The 6,631-nt window shown below is 42.6% G+C and overlaps 1 non-coding gene across 1 annotated transcript; it reads left to right on the top strand.

Moving 5' to 3' along the window:
* Nucleotides 1-1,335: 1,335 nt before the first annotated feature.
* Trnat-ugu (transfer RNA threonine (anticodon UGU)) lies at nt 1,336-1,409 on the top strand. Its single transcript has one exon. It is a non-coding gene; the product is annotated as a tRNA-Thr (tRNA).
* The last annotated feature ends 5,222 nt before the right edge of the window (nt 1,410-6,631 follow it).

The following is a 6,631-nucleotide window of genomic DNA, read 5'->3' as shown; positions in this document are numbered from 1 at the left end:
TTTGGCCAGGAATGCCCTCTTTGCCTGTGCTGCTCTGCTTTCTATGTCCTCCTCCCTGCTTCGTCTGTCATGGGTTATTTTGCCTCGAAGGTAGCCGAATTTCTTAGCTTCATCTACTTTCTGATCACTGGTTTTGATGTTAAATCTCTCGCTATTTTCGTTTCCCGTGTAGCCTATAATAGCTAAAAACTACGTAAAGAGCATCAGTATTAATGAGAGTGTTAAAAATGTAATTCCCTTTCCTTCGGATTGGATTGATTTGGGGGGAAGAGACCAAACAGCGAGGTCATCGGTCTCATCGGATTAGGGAAATCATGGAAAACCCAAATCAGGATGGCCGGACGCGGGATTGAACCGTCGTCCTCCCGAATGTGAATCCAGTGTGCTAATCACTGCGCCACCTCGCTCGATCCGTTACCTCTCCAACAACGATAATAATCGTTTTTGTACGTACGGATGATTGCAAAACTTTTATTCGTATGGTTCCTCTAAGCACCTCAGTAAGTGTATGGTAGGGCTTATGGTACTCCCTGGTAAGAAACTGTTTCTTTTCTTAATACCCTCCACTATTTGTCGTACATACAGCGAAATAAAACTAGACCGGAAATTATGTATAAGACTAATGTTGAATTGATTCTTTTTAATGAACAGGAGAAATGTCCTCAAAGAAAATGTTGGAAACCTGTGGCGCATGAAAAACAGGCCGCCATCCACCACCCTCCCACAACGAACTTGTGACGTCATACTAGTCACCTTGTCCGCCATATTTCTAGACGATCAGGTCCATGTAGGGTCCACGGGAAATTGGCACCTCATTGAAACGGTAACCACTAAAGGTCTTAACTTTGTCATGTGTTGTGAAGAGCTTGCGTGCAATTAAACGCAAAGTTAAGAATTATTAAACTACTCTGAAATATATATACGAAGACAGTAACTTGTTCTCGAAAGAACAGTTACTGTTGATGACGTGCAGCTTTTCCCTGGAATAAATGATGACTAAGTGAAAACCTCAGTTACCGACAGGTGTTGTTGATATACCTCGATGTGGACAGCTGAAAATGTGTGCCCCAACCGGGACTCGAACCTGGGATCTCCTGCTTAAATGGCAGACGCTCTATCCATCTGAGCCACCGAGGACACAGGGACTTATCCCTTGCACGCTTCCCGTGAGATTCACATTCCCAACCGTCCACAATACAGCGTGCGCGAGTAATGAGTGGGTGGGCAAATGTCTATAAGGTACAATACATATGTAGAATTGTGGACGGTTGGGAATGTGAATCTCACGGGAAGCGTGCAAGGGATAAGTCCCTGCAGTCGCGCTATTCATCTGTGTCCTCGGTGGCTCAGATGGATAGAGCGTCTGCCATGTAAGCAGGAGATCCCGGGTTCGAGTCCCGGTCGGGGAACACATTTTCAGCTGTCCACATCGAGGTATATCAACAACACCTGTCGGCAGCTGTGGTTTTCAGTTAGTCATCATTTATTTCTCTGAAATAGTTACTCGTTTCCCCCAGAGATGGTTGCTGGCACTCGTAAGACCTGCAGTGTCACGTGCTGTGACGTAAGCGCCACGGCCTGTCTTTTAAGGGGTCTCGCTGGAAACCATGATTACAATGCACCAGTGAATTGCTGTCACAGGTCTGCGCATGTGCGCCGGCCGTTGTGGCCGAGCGGTTCTAGGCGCTTCAGTCCGGAACCGCGCTGCTGCCACGGTCGCAGGTTCGAATCCTCCCTCGGGCATGGATGTGTGTGACGTCCTGACGTCCTTAGGTTAGTTAGGCTTAAGTAGTTCTAAGTCTAGGGGACTGATGACCTCAGAAGTTCAGTCCCATAGTGCTTAGAGCCATTTGAACCATCTGCGCATGCACATCTCCCGTATGCTGTGTCCCAAGTAGTTTGCTAAGTGAGAGGAGCAGAAGTCTGCAGTGACCAGTCGAATGTAACACAAAATGGTGCTTACGATAACACAGCTCGTCTCCGTTGCTGTGCGTCAATAGAAGCAGAATTCGTGGAAAATTTGGGTGGAACTGCTCGCACGAGAGTGGAAGTGGAAGTGTTTGGCTAAAAGTCTGCAATGCAAAACTTCGCGACAAAGTGGTGTGAAACGCATCTTCTGTGATAGTATTTAACAAGGGTGAGCCCCGCGTCAGTCCTATTTCGAACACAGTGTATTTGTTGATTTAGCCATATACCAGCTCCATCTGCTGTAATTTCACGTGATAACCGAGTACCCACCATTGCCGGGTATGTATTTATTCTAACCGTTCATTAGCCCATCTTCTTCTCCCCCCCCCTCCCCTCTCTCTGTCCATCTCCCCCACTTCCTCTCTCTTTTCATCTTCCCCTCTTCCCTTTCTCTGTCCATCTTCTCCTGCCACTCTCTATGCCCAACTCCACCCATCACTCTCCCCGTTCACCTCCTCTCCTTTCCTTTCCTTTCTGTGTTCATTTCCTCTTCTCCTGTCTTTATCCATCTGCTCCTCTTCCCTTTCTCTGTCCTGTTCCCTCCTCCCCCTCTGTCTGTTCGTCTCGTCAGCCCCATCTCTGTGCTTGTCTCTTCCTCCCACTGTTTCTGTCCATCTCCGTTCCTTTTTCTATACATCTCCTTCTCCCCCCTCTGTCAATTCCCCCTTCCCTATCTCTGTCCACCTCCCCCTCCTCCGGTCTCTGCCTATCTCCTCCTTCGCTCTCCTCGAGAGTACATGTCCTCGTCCTCCCCTCTCTCTCCTAATAATCACCCTCACTCCAATAGGACGGTGGTGGTTCTTACCCCTAGAACATTTTTCTTTCCAGATTGTAACTAAAACGTGTTACAAATTTGATTCAAATCGTTCCAGAGGTTCAAGATGAGCTTTTAAACTGTGGCTTTACTCGCACACGGACAATTCAAATATATTTAACACATATATAACGTATTTCATGCGTATTTGTACACGTATTTCAGATGAATGTTTAGCGAATTTATCCCTGAAGTTTCATTTTCACGCAGCGTAATCTTTATGAATTCGTATCTCCTGAACTACTTGCTATAAAGTGATATACTTTCACAGGTACATACACTGGTATATGTGCCTACTGTCTGCGAAATGTGTTGTGAATTGTGTTAGTACATCTACATCTACATCTACATGGATACTCTGCAAATCACATAGCAGAGGTTCCAACCACCTTCACAATTCTCTATTATTCCAATCTCGTATAGCGCGCGGAAACAAAATATTTTCTCATTCGGAAGAGAAGGTTGTTGATTGGAACTTCGTGAGAAGATTATTCTGCAACGAAATACGCCTTTGTTTCAATGATATCCACCCTAAATCCTGCATCATTTCAGTGACACTCTCCCCCCTATTTCGCGATAATACAAAACGTGCTGCCCTTCTTTGAACTTTTTCGGTGTATTCCGTCACTCCTATCTAGTGCGGATACCACACCGCGCAGCAGTATTCTAAAAGAGGAAGGAAAAGCGTAGTGTAGGCAGTCTCCTTAGTATACCTGTTACATTTTCCAAGTGTCCTGCCAATAAAAGGCAGTCTTTGGTTAGCCTTCCCCGCAACATTTTCTATATGTTCTTTCCAATTTAAGTTGTTCGTAATTGTAATTCCTAGGTATTTAGTTGAATTTACTGCCTTTAGATTTGACTGATTTATCGTGTAACCGGATTCCTTTTAGAGTTCATGTGGATGACGTCACACTTTTCATTATTTAGGGTCAATTCCCAATATTCTTATTGTAGCGATATATTTTCTAAATCGTTCTGCAATTTGTTTTGATCTACTCATGTCTTTACTAGTCGATAAAAGACCACGTCATCTGCAAACAACCTAAGACGGCTGCTCAGATTGTCTCCCAAATCGTATATATAGATAAGGAACACGGAGGACGCCAGAAAGCACTTCTGTTTTACTCGATGACTTTTCGTCAAATACTATGGATCGTGACATCTGACAGGACATCACGAATCCAATGACACATAACTTAAATGATATTCCATAAGCACGCAATCTCACTACAAGCCGCTTGTGTGGTACAGTGTTAAAAGCCCTCCGGAAATCAAGAAATACGGGATCAATTTGAGATCCCTTGTCAATAGCACTCAAGACTTCACGTCAGTAAAGACCTAGACGTGTTTTACAAGAACAATGTTTTCTAAATCCATGTTGACTGTTTGTTAATAGACCGTTTTCTTCGAGGTAATTCATAATGTTCGAACACAATATATGCTCCAGAATCCTGCTGCATATCGACGTTAACGATATGGGCCTGTAATTAAGTGGATTATTCCTACCACCTTTCTTGAATATTGGTGTGACCTGTGCAACTTTTCAGTCTTTGGGTACGGATCTTTCGTCGAGTGAGCTGTTGTATATGATTGTTAAGTATGGAGCTACTGCGTCAGCATACTCTGAAAGGAACCTAATTGGTATAGAATCTGGGCCAGAAGACTTGCTTTTATTAAGTGATTTAACTTGCTTCACTACTCCGAGGATATCTACTTCTACGTTACTCGTGTTGGCAGCTGTTCTTGATTCGAATTCTGGAATATTTACTTCGTCTTCTTTTGTGAAGGCATTTCGTAAGGCTGTGTTCAGTAACTCTGCTTTGTCATCACTATCTTCGATAGTATCTCCATTGCTATCGCGCAGAGAAGGCAGAAGGCACTGATTGTGTCTTGCCGCTAGCATACTTCACATACGACCAGAATCTCTTTGGATTTTATACCAGGTTTCGAGACAATGTTTCGTTGTGGAAACCTTTATAAGCATCTCGCACCGAAGTCCGCACTAAATTTCGAGCTTCTGGAAAAGATCGCCAATCTTGGAGATTTTGCGTCTGTTTAAAATTGGTGTGTTTGTTTCGTTGTTTCTGCAACAGTGTTCTAACCCGTTTTGTGTACCAAGGAGGATCAGCTTGTTAATTTATTTGGTATAAATCTTTCAATTGGTGAAAATAGTATATCTTTGAATTCAAGCCACATCTGATCTACACTCATGTTGTTAATTTGTAAGGAGTGGAGATTGTCTCTCAGGAAAGCGTCAAGTGAATTTTTATCTTCTTTTCTGAATAGGTATGTTTTTCGTTTATTTTTGCGGATTTGGGGGTTAAAATATTCAATCTCGCTACGACAACCCTGTGTTCACTAATCCGTGTATCCGTTTTGCTGCTCGTTATTTAACTCAGGATTATTTGTTGCTAAGAGGTCAAGCGCGTTTTCACAACCGTTTACTATTCGTGTGGGCTCATAAACTAACTGCTCGAAATAATTTTCAGAGAATGCAATTAGCACAATTTCGGATGATGTTTTATTCGTACCTCCGAAATTAAATATGTATTTTCGCCAACATATCGAAGGTAAATTAACGTCGCCACCAACTACAATTGTATGAGTCGGGTACATGTTTGAAAACAAACTCAAGTTTGATGCGGAATTCTGTCTGCGGAAAGTGTATTTAGTAGCAATAAAGTAATAAATTTAAACGTCTTGCATGATGGGGTAGCATAAGTGTTTATGACGTCATATCTCCTGAACTAATACTCGTACAATGATATAATTTTTCTGGTACATTGAGTGGTATCTTCGGATACTGTCTGGAAAATTTGCCACGCATACAGTTAATAGTAAAAAATAACAAATCAAAATGTCATGCTTCATCCTGCATCAACAGCGAAATGTAGTAAGCGACAAACATTTTTCCTTTAATCATTTTGTGGGGGTCGTCATGGGTAAAAAGTTTCGTAAAGGTTTGGAATTGTGCAGAGTTTGTTGCAGGTTTCATGGGGGCTTATTTAATATATAATGCAAATACTTTTAATTTTTTGATTTAGTAGCTGTCTGTCCGATTACGAAGTCTCGCAAACGGTTGGCCCTGACTAGTATTATTACGCAATCTGACTGCATGAAACAACAACAAGGAATGAAATGAAAATTTTCATTAACACAATTAATTAATTAAGTCCCCAGCAACTATAAAACCTACGAAACCAAAGCACAAGTGTAACTGTTCTGTGTATGGAAGTATGACTCAACGTACGCATCTGGCACGGTTCTTCTTCAAAAACACAAGAAATTTTAAATATCATTTATACTGAATTAATTAAAGGAAATAGAAATACCATAATTACTCAAGAAAACCAGGATTACACTCTAATCCCAGAACACAAGCCAGATGCTTTGTTGACTGAACCTGTAATGAAGCATTATTTACGACATTAAATAATGAAAAATAAATCAAGTTTCGTTACCTTCATATATTGACCAAAATCACTCTAATCATTACAATATATCTCCACACCGACTCGCTATTACCACATCTCAATAAGAACTTTTCAGTATCACATCTCAGCAAGCACTCCCTACTAGCACATCTCAACACGAACTGACTACTACGAGTCCTCGACAAGCACTGCCCACTACGACATCTCAATAATCACTGCCAGTGGAGGCGGCGGAACAATACTCTCTAGCGCGATCTCTGGCGCTGCGGCTCAGTGTAGCCACCTTTCAAGGTCTCTAAGTTCTGTCATTCTCAAATACTGGATGACAAAAGTATGGGTATTCTCGCGTGTGGGCTACGCTGCTCCCTCCCCCCCCCCCTGCCCCACCCCCGATACCCCCATCACCTACCCTTTG

Source organism: Schistocerca nitens, chromosome 2 (assembly GCF_023898315.1).
Source record: "Schistocerca nitens isolate TAMUIC-IGC-003100 chromosome 2, iqSchNite1.1, whole genome shotgun sequence".
NCBI lineage: Eukaryota > Metazoa > Arthropoda > Insecta > Orthoptera > Acrididae > Schistocerca > Schistocerca nitens.
This window is presented reverse-complemented; position numbering and strand designations above follow the sequence as displayed.